The 12,716-nt window shown below is 48.1% G+C and overlaps 27 non-coding genes across 27 annotated transcripts; all 27 read left to right on the top strand.

Moving 5' to 3' along the window:
* Positions 1 to 710: 710 nt before the first annotated feature.
* LOC124486074 lies at positions 711 to 824 on the top strand. The gene has a single exon (XR_006958192.1). It is a non-coding gene; the product is annotated as a U5 spliceosomal RNA (small nuclear RNA).
* A 361-nt stretch (positions 825 to 1,185) lies between these two features.
* On the top strand, positions 1,186 to 1,297 carry LOC124486105. The gene has a single exon (XR_006958224.1). It is a non-coding gene; the product is annotated as a U5 spliceosomal RNA (small nuclear RNA).
* A 359-nt stretch (positions 1,298 to 1,656) lies between these two features.
* LOC124486050 lies at positions 1,657 to 1,770 on the top strand. Its single transcript, XR_006958169.1, has one exon. It is a non-coding gene; the product is annotated as a U5 spliceosomal RNA (small nuclear RNA).
* Positions 1,771 to 2,140: 370 nt separating this feature from the next.
* LOC124485999 lies at positions 2,141 to 2,254 on the top strand. The gene has a single exon (XR_006958119.1). It is a non-coding gene; the product is annotated as a U5 spliceosomal RNA (small nuclear RNA).
* A 359-nt stretch (positions 2,255 to 2,613) lies between these two features.
* LOC124486098 lies at positions 2,614 to 2,727 on the top strand. Its single transcript, XR_006958217.1, has one exon. It is a non-coding gene; the product is annotated as a U5 spliceosomal RNA (small nuclear RNA).
* Positions 2,728 to 3,086: 359 nt separating this feature from the next.
* On the top strand, positions 3,087 to 3,200 carry LOC124486003. The gene has a single exon (XR_006958123.1). It is a non-coding gene; the product is annotated as a U5 spliceosomal RNA (small nuclear RNA).
* A 370-nt stretch (positions 3,201 to 3,570) lies between these two features.
* LOC124486048 lies at positions 3,571 to 3,684 on the top strand. Its single transcript, XR_006958167.1, has one exon. It is a non-coding gene; the product is annotated as a U5 spliceosomal RNA (small nuclear RNA).
* Positions 3,685 to 3,905: 221 nt separating this feature from the next.
* LOC124486047 lies at positions 3,906 to 4,019 on the top strand. Its single transcript, XR_006958166.1, has one exon. It is a non-coding gene; the product is annotated as a U5 spliceosomal RNA (small nuclear RNA).
* A 370-nt stretch (positions 4,020 to 4,389) lies between these two features.
* LOC124485998 lies at positions 4,390 to 4,503 on the top strand. The gene has a single exon (XR_006958118.1). It is a non-coding gene; the product is annotated as a U5 spliceosomal RNA (small nuclear RNA).
* Positions 4,504 to 4,873: 370 nt separating this feature from the next.
* Positions 4,874 to 4,987, top strand: LOC124486058. Its single transcript, XR_006958177.1, has one exon. It is a non-coding gene; the product is annotated as a U5 spliceosomal RNA (small nuclear RNA).
* Positions 4,988 to 5,346: 359 nt separating this feature from the next.
* Positions 5,347 to 5,460, top strand: LOC124486057. The gene has a single exon (XR_006958176.1). It is a non-coding gene; the product is annotated as a U5 spliceosomal RNA (small nuclear RNA).
* Positions 5,461 to 5,830: 370 nt separating this feature from the next.
* Positions 5,831 to 5,944, top strand: LOC124486056. The gene has a single exon (XR_006958175.1). It is a non-coding gene; the product is annotated as a U5 spliceosomal RNA (small nuclear RNA).
* Positions 5,945 to 6,314: 370 nt separating this feature from the next.
* Positions 6,315 to 6,428, top strand: LOC124486046. Its single transcript, XR_006958165.1, has one exon. It is a non-coding gene; the product is annotated as a U5 spliceosomal RNA (small nuclear RNA).
* Positions 6,429 to 6,798: 370 nt separating this feature from the next.
* Positions 6,799 to 6,912, top strand: LOC124485997. The gene has a single exon (XR_006958117.1). It is a non-coding gene; the product is annotated as a U5 spliceosomal RNA (small nuclear RNA).
* A 359-nt stretch (positions 6,913 to 7,271) lies between these two features.
* Positions 7,272 to 7,385, top strand: LOC124486097. The gene has a single exon (XR_006958216.1). It is a non-coding gene; the product is annotated as a U5 spliceosomal RNA (small nuclear RNA).
* A 359-nt stretch (positions 7,386 to 7,744) lies between these two features.
* On the top strand, positions 7,745 to 7,858 carry LOC124486045. Its single transcript, XR_006958164.1, has one exon. It is a non-coding gene; the product is annotated as a U5 spliceosomal RNA (small nuclear RNA).
* Positions 7,859 to 8,081: 223 nt separating this feature from the next.
* Positions 8,082 to 8,193, top strand: LOC124486101. Its single transcript, XR_006958220.1, has one exon. It is a non-coding gene; the product is annotated as a U5 spliceosomal RNA (small nuclear RNA).
* A 370-nt stretch (positions 8,194 to 8,563) lies between these two features.
* LOC124485994 lies at positions 8,564 to 8,678 on the top strand. Its single transcript, XR_006958114.1, has one exon. It is a non-coding gene; the product is annotated as a U5 spliceosomal RNA (small nuclear RNA).
* Positions 8,679 to 9,037: 359 nt separating this feature from the next.
* On the top strand, positions 9,038 to 9,151 carry LOC124486044. The gene has a single exon (XR_006958163.1). It is a non-coding gene; the product is annotated as a U5 spliceosomal RNA (small nuclear RNA).
* A 223-nt stretch (positions 9,152 to 9,374) lies between these two features.
* On the top strand, positions 9,375 to 9,486 carry LOC124486104. Its single transcript, XR_006958223.1, has one exon. It is a non-coding gene; the product is annotated as a U5 spliceosomal RNA (small nuclear RNA).
* Positions 9,487 to 9,856: 370 nt separating this feature from the next.
* LOC124486043 lies at positions 9,857 to 9,970 on the top strand. Its single transcript, XR_006958162.1, has one exon. It is a non-coding gene; the product is annotated as a U5 spliceosomal RNA (small nuclear RNA).
* A 359-nt stretch (positions 9,971 to 10,329) lies between these two features.
* On the top strand, positions 10,330 to 10,443 carry LOC124486055. Its single transcript, XR_006958174.1, has one exon. It is a non-coding gene; the product is annotated as a U5 spliceosomal RNA (small nuclear RNA).
* Positions 10,444 to 10,813: 370 nt separating this feature from the next.
* On the top strand, positions 10,814 to 10,927 carry LOC124486054. Its single transcript, XR_006958173.1, has one exon. It is a non-coding gene; the product is annotated as a U5 spliceosomal RNA (small nuclear RNA).
* A 370-nt stretch (positions 10,928 to 11,297) lies between these two features.
* Positions 11,298 to 11,411, top strand: LOC124486053. Its single transcript, XR_006958172.1, has one exon. It is a non-coding gene; the product is annotated as a U5 spliceosomal RNA (small nuclear RNA).
* A 359-nt stretch (positions 11,412 to 11,770) lies between these two features.
* LOC124486042 lies at positions 11,771 to 11,884 on the top strand. The gene has a single exon (XR_006958161.1). It is a non-coding gene; the product is annotated as a U5 spliceosomal RNA (small nuclear RNA).
* A 223-nt stretch (positions 11,885 to 12,107) lies between these two features.
* Positions 12,108 to 12,219, top strand: LOC124486099. The gene has a single exon (XR_006958218.1). It is a non-coding gene; the product is annotated as a U5 spliceosomal RNA (small nuclear RNA).
* A 370-nt stretch (positions 12,220 to 12,589) lies between these two features.
* Positions 12,590 to 12,703, top strand: LOC124486102. Its single transcript, XR_006958221.1, has one exon. It is a non-coding gene; the product is annotated as a U5 spliceosomal RNA (small nuclear RNA).
* Positions 12,704 to 12,716: the final 13 nt, after the last annotated feature.

Here is a 12,716-nt window from a genome sequence, read left to right as displayed (position 1 = left end):
TAACACTGACAAGGTATAACTTGTCCGGTACACGATTAATGGACAGGGAAGGGAAGTGTCTCGAGGTGTAGGCTACACAGTTACAGTAAATAACATGCCACCTTCAAGGAAACATCAGAAACATCGCCAGCACCCCACGTTCCCGTTTCCCTGAATCTTTTTACGCAAAACCTTAATTTATAAAACTTGAGAGCCCTGTTTTTATTTACGCATTGATACGTTGCGAAAATGTTCCGTTTTGCTCAACCACATTGTTACTTCCCATCATGCTTTGCGCGCGTATGCAGACTTCCGTGGAGAGGAACATTACGAGTATCAACAAATTTTTAGATGCCCTGCTGACGCGGGGCCTCCTCAACTGTAAACGACATGACATGGAGGTGCAGATAAATACCACGTGGAATGATTTTCTTGTGGTAGAACTTGAGAGCCCCGTTTTGAGTTAAGCAGTGATACGTTGCCAAAATGTTCCGTTTACTTCCCATCATGCTTTGCGCGTGTACGCAGACCAAAGACAAAGTCATCTTACTGGACATACTGACATATATATGTTGCGCGTCTGTCGCTTTACAGTAAACCACGTTTGTGAGTGGCTAGGCTACTTACTGCTGAGCTGGCGTGGGTGTCCTGAAAACACCACCATATCTAACCGTCGACTGAACTGTCATGGCCGAGAAGGGGTCCCCAGCGGCTTTCCTCCAGTCGGTAGTACACTCCGGTTTCTCTTCATTACGAACAAGCCTTTCGCCTTTTACTAAAGACTTCCGTGGAGAGGAACATTACGAGTATCAACCTATTTTTAGATGCCCTGCTGACGCGGGGCCTCCTCAACTGTAAACGACATGACATGGAGGTGCGGATAAATACCACGCGGAATGATTTTCTTGTGGTAGAACTTGAGAGCCCCGTTTTGAGTTAAGCAGTGAAACGTTGCCAAAATGTTCCGTTTACTTCCCATCATGCTTTGCGCGCGTACGCAGACCAAAGACAAAGTCATCTTGCTGGACATACTGACATATATATGTTGCGCGTCTGTCGCTTTACAGTAAACCACGTTTGTGAGTGGCTAGGCTACTTACTGCTGAGCTGGCGTGGGTGTCCTGAAAACACCACCATATCTAACCCTCGACTGAACTGTCATGGCCGAGAATGGGTCCCCAGCGGCTTTCCTCCAGTCGGTAGTACAGTACGGTTTCTCTTCATTACGAACAAGCCTTTCGCCTTTTACTAAAGACTTCCGTGGAGAGGAACATTACGAGTATCAACCAATTTTTAGATGCCCTGCTGACGCGGGGCCTCCTCAACTGTAAACGACATGACATGGAGGTGCAGATAAATACCACGTGTAATGATTATCTCGTGGTAGAACTTGAGAGCCCCGTTTTGAGTTAAGCAGTGATAGGTTGCCAAAATTTTCCGTTTACTTCCCATCATGCTTTGCGCGCGTACGCAGACCAAAGACAAAGTCATCTTACTGGACATACTGACATATATATGTTGCGCGTCTGTCGCTTTACAGTAAACCACGTTTGTGAGTGGCTAGGCTACTTACTGCTGAGCTGGCGTGGGTGTCCTGAAAACACCACCATATCTAACCCTCGACTGAACTGTCATGGCCGAGAAGGGGTCCCCAGCGGCTTTCCTCCAGTCGGTAGTACACTCCGGTTTCTCTTCATTACGAACAAGCCTTTCGCCTTTTACTAAAGACTTCCGTGGAGAGGAACATTACGAGTATCAACCAATTTTTAGATGCCCTGCTGACGCGGGGCCTCCTCAACTGTAAACGACATGACATGGAGGTGCGGATAAATACCACGCGGAATGATAATCTCGTGGCTATCTCGTGGTAGAACTTGAGAGCCCCGTTTTGAGTTAAGCAGTGATACGTTGCCAAAATGTTCCGTTTACTTCCCATCATGCTTTGCGCGCGTACGCAGACCAAAGACAAAGTCATCTTGCTGGACATACTGACATATATATGTTGCGCGTCTGTCGCTTTACAGTAAACCACGTTTGTGAGTGGCTAGGCTACTTACTGCTGAGCTGGCGTGGGTGTCCTGAAAACACCACCATATCTAACCCTCGACTGAACTGTCATGGCCGAGAAGGGGTGCCCAGCGGCTTTCCTCCAGTCGGTAGTACACTCCGGTTTCTCTTCATTACGAACAAGCCTTTCGCCTTTTACTAAAGACTTCCGTGGAGAGGAACATTACGAGTATCAACCAATTTTTAGATGCCCTGCTGATGCGGGGCCTCCTCAACTGTAAACGACATGACATGGAGGTGCAGATAAATACCACGTGGAATGATTTTCTTGTGGTAGAACTTGAGAGCCCCGTTTTGAGTTAAGCAGTGATACGTTGCCAAAATGTTCCGTTTACTTCCCATCATGCTTTGCGCGCGTACGCAGACCAAAGACAAAGTCATCTTGCTGGACATACTGACATATATATGTTGCGCGTCTGTCGCTTTACAGTAAACCACGTTTGTGAGTGGCTAGGCTACTTACTGCTGAGCTGGCGTGGGTGTCCTGAAAACACCACCATATCTAACCCTCGACTGAACTGTCATGGCCGAGAAGGGGTCCCCAGCGGCTTTCCTCCAGTCGGTAGTACACTCCGGTTTCTCTTCATTACGAACAAGCCTTTCGCCTTTTACTAAAGACTTCCGTGGAGAGGAACATTACGAGTATCAACAAATTTTAAGATGCCCTGCTGACGCGGGGCCTCCTCAACTGTAAACGACATGACATGGAGGTGCAGATAAATACCACGTGGAATGATTTTCTTGTGGTAGAACTTGAGAGCCCCGTTTTGAGTTAAGCAGTGATACGTTGCCAAAATGTTCCGTTTACTTCCCATAATGCTTTGCGCGTGTACGCAGACCAAAGACAAAGTCATCTTACTGGACATACTGACATATATATGTTGCGCGTCTGTCGCTTTACAGTAAACCACGTTTGTGAGTGGCTAGGCTACTTACTGCTGAGCTGGCGTGGGTGTCCTGAAAACACCACCATATCTAACCCTCGACTGAACTGTCATGGCCGAGAATGGGTCCCCAGCGGCTTTCCTCCAGTCGGTAGTATACTCCGGTTTCTCTTCATTACGAACAAGCCTTTCGCCTTTTACTAAAGACTTCCGTGGAGAGGAACATTACGAGTATCAACCAATTTTTAGATGCCCTGCTGACGCGGGGCCTCCTCAACTGTAAACGACATGACTTGGAGGTGCGGATAAATACCACGCGGAATGATAATCTCGTGGCTATCTCGTGGTAGAACTTGAGAGCCCCGTTTTGAGTTAAGCAGTGATAGGTTGCCAAAATGTTCCGTTTACTTCCCATAATGCTTTGCGCGTGTACGCAGACCAAAGACAAAGTCATCTTACTGGACATACTGACATATATATGTTGCGCGTCTGTCGCTTTACAGTAAACCACGTTTGTGAGTGGCTAGGCTACTTACTGCTGAGCTGGCGTGGGTGTCCTGAAAACACCACCATATCTAACCCTCGACTGAACTGTCATGGCCGAGAATGGGTCCCCAGCGGCTTTCCTCCAGTCGGTAGTACACTCCGGTTTCTCTTCATTACGAACAAGCCTTTCGCCTTTTACTAAAGACTTCCGTGGAGAGGAACATTACGAGTATCAACCAATTTTTAGATGCCCTGCTGACGCGGGGCCTCCTCAACTGTAAACGACATGACTTGGAGGTGCGGATAAATACCACGCGGAATGATAATCTCGTGGCTATCTCGTGGTAGAACTAGAGAGACCCTTTGAGTTAAGCAGTGATACATTGCCAGAGCTGGCGTGGGTGTCCTGAAAACACCACCATATCTAACCCTCGACTGAACTGTCATGGCCGAGAAGGGGTCCCCAGCGGCTTTCCTCCAGTCGGTAGTACACTCCGGTTTCTCTTCATTACGAACAAGCCTTTCGCCTTTTACTAAAGACTTCCGTGGAGAGGAACATTACGAGTATCAACCAATTTTTAGATGCCCTGCTGACGCGGGGCCTCCTCAACTGTAAACGACATGACATGGAGGTGCGGATAAATACCACGCGGAATGATAATCTCGTGGCTATCTCGTGGTAGAACTTGAGAGCCCCGTTTTGAGTTAAGCAGTGATAGGTTGCCAAAATTTTCCGTTTACTTCCCATCATGCTTTGCGCGCGTACGCAGACCAAAGACAAAGTCATCTTACTGGACATACTGACATATATATGTTGCGCGTCTGTCGCTTTACAGTAAACCACGTTTGTGAGTGGCTAGGCTACTTACTGCTGAGCTGGCGTGGGTGTCCTGAAAACACCACCATATCTAACCCTCGACTGAACTGTCATGGCCGAGAAGGGGCCCCCAGCGGCTTTCCTCCAGTCGGTAGTACACTCCGGTTTCTCTTCATTACGAACAAGCCTTTCGCCTTTTACTAAAGACTTCCGTGGAGAGGAACATTACGAGTATCAACCAATTTTTAGATGCCCTGCTGATGCGGGGCCTCCTCAACTGTAAACGACATGACATGGAGGTGCGGATAAATACCACGCGGAATGATAATCTTGTGGCTATCTCGTGGTAGAACTTGAGAGCCCCGTTTTGAGTTAAGCAGTGATACGTTGCCAAAATGTTCCGTTTACTTCCCATCATGCTTTGCGCGCGTACGCAGACCAAAGACAAAGTCATCTTGCTGGACATACTGACATATATATGTTGCGCGTCTGTCGCTTTACAGTAAACCACGTTTGTGAGTGGCTAGGCTACTTACTGCTGAGCTGGCGTGGGTGTCCTGAAAACACCACCATATCTAACCCTCGACTGAACTGTCATGGCCGAGAAGGGGTGCCCAGCGGCTTTCCTCCAGTCGGTAGTACACTCCGGTTTCTCTTCATTACGAACAAGCCTTTCGCCTTTTACTAAAGACTTCCGTGGAGAGGAACATTACGAGTATCAACAAATTTTTAGATGCCCTGCTGACGCGGGGCCTCCTCAACTGTAAACGACATGACATGGAGGTGCAGATAAATACCACGTGGAATGATTTTCTTGTGGTAGAACTTGAGAGCCCCGTTTTGAGTTAAGCAGTGATACGTTGCCAAAATGTTCCGTTTACTTCCCATCATGCTTTGCGCGTGTACGCAGACCAAAGACAAAGTCATCTTACTGGACATACTGACATATATATGTTGCGCGTCTGTCGCTTTACAGTAAACCACGTTTGTGAGTGGCTAGGCTACTTACTGCTGAGCTGGCGTGGGTGTCCTGAAAACACCACCATATCTAACCCTCGACTGAACTGTCATGGCCGAGAATGGGTCCCCAGCGGCTTTCCTCTAGTCGGTAGTACACTCCGGTTTCTCTTCATTACGAACAAGCCTTTCGCCTTTTACTAAAGACTTCCGTGGAGAGGAACATTACGAGTATCAACAAATTTTTAGATGCCCTGCTGACGCGGGGCCTCCTCAACTGTAAACGACATGACTTGGAGGTGCGGATATATACCACGCGGAATGATAATCTCGTGGCTATCTCGTGGTAGAACTTGAGAGCCCCGTTTTGAGTTAAGCAGTGATAGGTTGCCAAAATGTTCCGTTTACTTCCCATCATGCTTTGCGCGCGTACGCAGACCAAAGACAAAGTCATCTTACTGGACATACTGACATATATATGTTGCGCGTCTGTCGCTTTACAGTAAACCACGTTTGTGAGTGGCTAGGCTACTTACTGCTGAGCTGGCGTGGGTGTCCTGAAAACACCACCATATCTAACCCTCGACTGAACTGTCATGGCCGAGAATGGGTCCCCAGCGGCTTTCCTCCAGTCGGTAGTACACTCCGGTTTCTCTTCATTACGAACAAGCCTTTCGCCTTTTACTAAAGACTTCCGTGGAGAGGAACATTACGAGTATCAACAAATTTTTAGATGCCCTGCTGACGCGGGGCCTCCTCAACTGTAAACGACATGACTTGGAGGTGCGGATAAATACCACGCGGAATGATAATCTCGTGGCTATCTCGTGGTAGAACTTGAGAGCCCCGTTTTGAGTTAAGCAGTGATACGTTGCCAAAATGTTCCGTTTACTTCCCATCATGCTTTGCGCGTGTACGCAGACCAAAGACAAAGTCATCTTACTGGACATACTGACATATATATGTTGCGCGTCTGTCGCTTTACAGTAAACCACGTTTGTGAGTGGCTAGGCTACTTACTGCTGAGCTGGCGTGGGTGTCCTGAAAACACCACCATATCTAACCCTCGACTGAACTGTCATGGCCGAGAATGGGTCCCCAGCGGCTTTCCTCCAGTTGGTAGTACACTCCGGTTTCTCTTCATTACGAACAAGCCTTTCGCCTTTTACTAAAGACTTCCGTGGAGAGGAACATTACGAGTATCAACCAATTTTTAGATGCCCTGCTGACGCGGGGCCTCCTCAATTGTAAACGACATGACATGGAGGTGCGGATAAATACCACGCGGAATGATAATCTCGTGGCTATCTCGTGGTAGAACTTGAGAGCCCCGTTTTGAGTTAAGCAGTGATAGGTTGCCAAAATGTTCCGTTTACTTCCCATCATGCTTTGCGCGTGTACGCAGACCAAAGACAAAGTCATCTTGCTGGACGTACTGACATATATATGTTGCGCGTCTGTCGCTTTACAGTAAACCACGTTTGTGAGTGGCTAGGCTACTTACTGCTGAGCTGGCGTGGGTGTCCTGAAAACACCACCATATCTAACCCTCGACTGAACTGTCATGGCCGAGAAGGGGTGCCCAGCGGCTTTCCTCCAGTCGGTAGTACACTCCGGTTTCTCTTCATTACGAACAAGCCTTTCGCCTTTTACTAAAGACTTCCGTGGAGAGGAACATTACGAGTATCAACCAATTTTTAGATGCCCTGCTGATGCGGGGCCTCCTCAACTGTAAACGACATGACATGGAGGTGCAGATAAATACCACGTGGAATGATTTTCTTGTGGTAGAACTTGAGAGCCCCGTTTTGAGTTAAGCAGTGATACGTTGCCAAAATGTTCCGTTTACTTCCCATCATGCTTTGCGCGCGTACGCAGACCAAAGACAAAGTCATCTTGCTGGACATACTGACATATATATGTTGCGCGTCTGTCGCTTTACAGTAAACCACGTTTGTGAGTGGCTAGGCTACTTACTGCTGAGCTGGCGTGGGTGTCCTGAAAACACCACCATATCTAACCCTCGACTGAACTGTCATGGCCGAGAAGGGGTCCCCAGCGGCTTTCCTCCAGTCGGTAGTACACTCCGGTTTCTCTTCATTACGAACAAGCCTTTCGCCTTTTACTAAAGACTTCCGTGGAGAGGAACATTACGAGTATCAACAAATTTTAAGATGCCCTGCTGACGCGGGGCCTCCTCAACTGTAAACGACATGACATGGAGGTGCAGATAAATACCACGTGGAATGATTTTCTTGTGGTAGAACTTGAGAGCCCCGTTTTGAGTTAAGCAGTGATACGTTGCCAAAATGTTCCGTTTACTTCCCATAATGCTTTGCGCGTGTACGCAGACCAAAGACAAAGTCATCTTACTGGACATACTGACATATATATGTTGCGCGTCTGTCGCTTTACAGTAAACCACGTTTGTGAGTGGCTAGGCTACTTACTGCTGAGCTGGCGTGGGTGTCCTGAAAACACCACCATATCTAACCCTCGACTGAACTGTCATGGCCGAGAAGGGGTCCCCAGCGGCTTTCCTCCAGTCGGTAGTACACTCCGGTTTCTCTTCATTACGAACAAGCCTTTCGCCTTTTACTAAAGACTTCCGTGGAGAGGAACATTACGAGTATCAACCAATTTTTAGATGCCCTGCTGACGCGGGGCCTCCTCAACTGTAAACGACATGACTTGGAGGTGCGGATAAATACCACGCGGAATGATAATCTCGTGGCTATCTCGTGGTAGAACTAGAGAGACCCTTTGAGTTAAGCAGTGATACATTGCCAGAGCTGGCGTGGGTGTCCTGAAAACACCACCATATCTAACCCTCGACTGAACTGTCATGGCCGAGAATGGGTCCCCAGCGGCTTTCCTCCAGTCGGTAGTACAGTACGGTTTCTCTTCATTACGAACAAGCCTTTCGCCTTTTACTAAAGACTTCCGTGGAGAGGAACATTACGAGTATCAACCAATTTTTAGATGCCCTGCTGATGCGGGGCCTCCTCAACTGTAAACGACATGACATGGAGGTGCGGATAAATACCACGCGGAATGATGATCTCGTGGCTATCTCGTGGTAGAACTTGAGAGCCCCGTTTTGAGTTAAGCAGTGATACGTTGCCAAAATGTTCCGTTTACTTCCCATCATGCTTTGCGCGCGTACGCAGACCAAAGACAAAGTCATCTTGCTGGACATACTGACATATATATGTTGCGCGTCTGTCGCTTTACAGTAAACCACGTTTGTGAGTGGCTAGGCTACTTACTGCTGAGCTGGCGTGGGTGTCCTGAAAACACCACCATATCTAACCCTCGACTGAACTGTCATGGCCGAGAAGGGGTCCCCAGCGGCTTTCCTCCAGTCGGTAGTACACTCCGGTTTCTCTTCATTACGAACAAGCCTTTCGCCTTTTACTAAAGACTTCCGTGGAGAGGAACATTACAGAGTATCAACCAATTTTTAGATGCCCTGCTGACGCGGGGCCTCCTCAACTGTAAACGACATGACATGGAGGTGCAGATAAATACCACGTGTAATGATTATCTCGTGGTAGAACTTGAGAGCCCCGTTTTGAGTTAAGCAGTGATAGGTTGCCAAAATTTTCCGTTTACTTCCCATCATGCTTTGCGCGCGTACGCAGACCAAAGACAAAGTCATCTTACTGGACATACTGACATATATATGTTGCGCGTCTGTCGCTTTACAGTAAACCATGTTTGTGAGTGGCTAGGCTACTTACTGCTGAGCTGGCGTGGGTGTCCTGAAAACACCACCATATCTAACCCTCGACTGAACTGTCATGGCCGAGAAGGGGTCCCCAGCGGCTTTCCTCCAGTCGGTAGTACACTCCGGTTTCTCTTCATTACGAACAAGCCTTTCGCCTTTTACTAAAGACTTCCGTGGAGAGGAACATTACGAGTATCAACCAATTTTTAGATGCCCTGCTGACGCGGGGCCTCCTCAACTGTAAACGACATGACATGGAGGTGCGGATAAATACCACGCGGAATGATAATCTCGTGGCTATCTCGTGGTAGAACTAGAGAGACCCTTTGAGTTAAGCAGTGATACATTGCCAGAGCTGGCGTGGGTGTCCTGAAAACACCACCATATCTAACCCTCGACTGAACTGTCATGGCCGAGAATGGGTCCCCAGCGGCTTTCCTCCAGTCGGTAGTACAGTACGGTTTCTCTTCATTACGAACAAGCCTTTCGCCTTTTACTAAAGACTTCCGTGGAGAGGAACATTACGAGTATCAACCAATTTTTAGATGCCCTGCTGACGCGGGGCCTCCTCAACTGTAAACGACATGACATGGAGGTGCGGATAAATACCACGCGGAATGATAATCTCGTGGCTATCTCGTGGTAGAACTTGAGAGCCCCGTTTTGAGTTAAGCAGTGATACGTTGCCAAAATGGTCCGTTTACTTCCCATCATGCTTTGCGCGCGTACGCAGACCAAAGACAAAGTCATCTTGCTGGACATACTGACATATATATGTTGCGCGTCTGTCGCTTTACAGTAAACCACGTTTGTGAGTGGCTAGGCTACTTACTGCTGAGCTGGCGTGGGTGTCCTGAAAACACCACCATATCTAACCCTCGACTGAACTGTCATGGCCGAGAAGGGGTCCCCAGCGGCTTTCCTCCAGTCGGTAGTACACTCCGGTTTCTCTTCATTACGAACAAGCCTTTCGCCTTTTACTAAAGACTTCCGTGGAGAGGAACATTACGAGTATCAACCAATTTTTAGATGCCCTGCTGACGCGGGGCCTCCTCAACTGTAAACGACATGACATGGAGGTGCAGATAAATACCACGTGTAATGATTATCTCGTGGTAGAACTTGAGAGCCCCGTTTTGAGTTAAGCAGTGATAGGTTGCCAAAATGTTCCGTTTACTTCCCATCATGCTTTGCGCGCGTACGCAGACCAAAGACAAAGTCATCTTACTGGACATACTGACATATATATGTTGCGCGTCTGTCGCTTTACAGTAAACCACGTTTGTGAGTGGCTAGGCTACTTACTGCTGAGCTGGCGTGGGTGTCCTGAAAACACCACCATATCTAACCCTCGACTGAACTGTCATGGCCGAGAATGGGTCCCCAGCGGCTTTCCTCCAGTCGGTAGTACACTCCGGTTTCTCTTCATTACGAACAAGCCTTTCGCCTTTTACTAAAGACTTCCGTGGAGAGGAACATTACGAGTATCAACAAATTTTTAGATGCCCTGCTGACGCGGGGCCTCCTCAACTGTAAACGACATGACATGGAGGTGCGGATAAATACCACGTGGAATGATAATCTCGTGGCTATCTCGTGGTAGAACTTGAGAGCCCCGTTTTGAGTTAAGCAGTGATAGGTTGCCAAAATGTTCCGTTTACTTCCCATCATGCTTTGCGCGTGTACGCAGACCAAAGACAAAGTCATCTTGCTGGACATACTGACATATATATGTTGCGCGTCTGTCGCTTTACAGTAAACCACGTTTGTGAGTGGCTAGGCTACTTACTGCTGAGCTGGCGTGGGTGTCCTGAAAACACCACCATATCTAACCCTCGACTGAACTGTCATGGCCGAGAATGGGTCCCCAGCGGCTTTCCTCCAGTCGGTAGTACACTCCGGTTTCTCTTCATTACGAACAAGCCTTTCGCCTTTTACTAAAGACTTCCGTGGAGAGGAACATTACGAGTATCAACAAATTTTTAGATGCCCTGCTGACGCGGGGCCTCCTCAACTGTAAACGACATGACTTGGAGGTGCGGATAAATACCACACGGAATGATAATCTCGTGGCTATCTCGTGGTAGAACTTGAGAGCCCCGTTTTGAGTTAAGCAGTGATACGTTGCCAAAATGTTCCGTTTACTTCCCATCATGCTTTGCGCGCGTACGCAGACCAAAGACAAAGTCATCTTGCTGGACATACTGACATATATATGTTGCGCGTCTGTCGCTTTACAGTAAACCACGTTTGTGAGTGGCTAGGCTACTTACTGCTGAGCTGGCGTGGGTGTCCTGAAAACACCACCATATCTAACCCTCGACTGAACTGTCATGGCCGAGAAGGGGTCCCCAGCGGCTTTCCTCCAGTCGGTAGTACACTCCGGTTTCTCTTCATTACGAACAAGCCTTTCGCCTTTTACTAAAGACTTCCGTGGAGAGGAACATTACGAGTATCAACAAATTTTTAGATGCCCTGCTGACGCGGGGCCTCCTCAACTGTAAACGACATGACATGGAGGTGCAGATAAATACCACGTGGAATGATTTTCTTGTGGTAGAACTTGAGAGCCCCGTTTTGAGTTAAGCAGTGATACGTTGCCAAAATGTTCCGTTTACTTCCCATAATGCTTTGCGCGTGTACGCAGACCAAAGACAAAGTCATCTTACTGGACATACTGACATATATATGTTGCGCGTCTGTCGCTTTACAGTAAACCACGTTTGTGAGTGGCTAGGCTACTTACTGCTGAGCTGGCGTGGGTGTCCTGAAAACACCACCATATCTAACCCTCGACTGAACTGTCATGGCCGAGAATCGGTCCCCAGCGGCTTTCCTCCAGTCGGTAGTACACTCCGGTTTCTCTTCATTACGAACAAGCCTTTCGCCTTTTACTAAAGACTTCCGTGGAGAGGAACATTACGAGTATCAACCAATTTTTAGATGCCCTGCTGACGCGGGGCCTCCTCAACTGTAAACGACATGACTTGGAGGTGCGGATAAATACCACGCGGAATGATAATCTCGTGGCTATCTCGTGGTAGAACTAGAGAGACCCTTTGAGTTAAGCAGTGATACATTGCCAGAGCTGGCGTGGGTGTCCTGAAAACACCACCATATCTAACCCTCGACTGAACTGTCATGGCCGAGAATGGGTCCCCAGCGGCTTTCCTCCAGTCGGTAGTACAGTACGGTTTCTCTTCATTACGAACAAGCCTTTCGCCTTTTACTAAAGACTTCCGTGGAGAGGAACATTACGAGTATCAACCAATTTTTAGATGCCCTGCTGATGCGGGGCCTCCTCAACTGTAAACGACATGACATGGAGGTGCGGATAAATACCACGCGGAATGATAATCTCGTGGCTATCTCGTGGTAGAACTTGAGAGCCCCGTTTTGAGTTAAGCAGTGATACGTTGCCAAAATGTTCCGTTTACTTCCCATCATGCTTTGCGCGCGTACGCAGACCAAAGACAAAGTCATCTTGCTGGACATACTGACATATATATGTTGCGCGTCTGTCGCTTTACAGTAAACCACGTTTGTGAGTGGCTAGGCTACTTACTGCTGAGCTGGCGTGGGTGTCCTGAAAACACCACCGTATCTAACCCTCGACTGAACTGTCATGGCCGAGAATGGGTCCCCAGCGGCTTTCCTCCAGTCGGTAGTACACTCCGGTTTCTCTTCATTACGAACAAGCCTTTCGCCTTTTACTAAAGACTTCAGTGGAGAGGAACATTACGAGTATCAACCAATTTTTAGATGCCCTGCTGACGTGGGGCCTCCTCAACTGTAA

This window comes from Hypomesus transpacificus, chromosome 23 (assembly GCF_021917145.1).
Source record: "Hypomesus transpacificus isolate Combined female chromosome 23, fHypTra1, whole genome shotgun sequence".
NCBI lineage: Eukaryota > Metazoa > Chordata > Actinopteri > Osmeriformes > Osmeridae > Hypomesus > Hypomesus transpacificus.
This window is presented reverse-complemented; position numbering and strand designations above follow the sequence as displayed.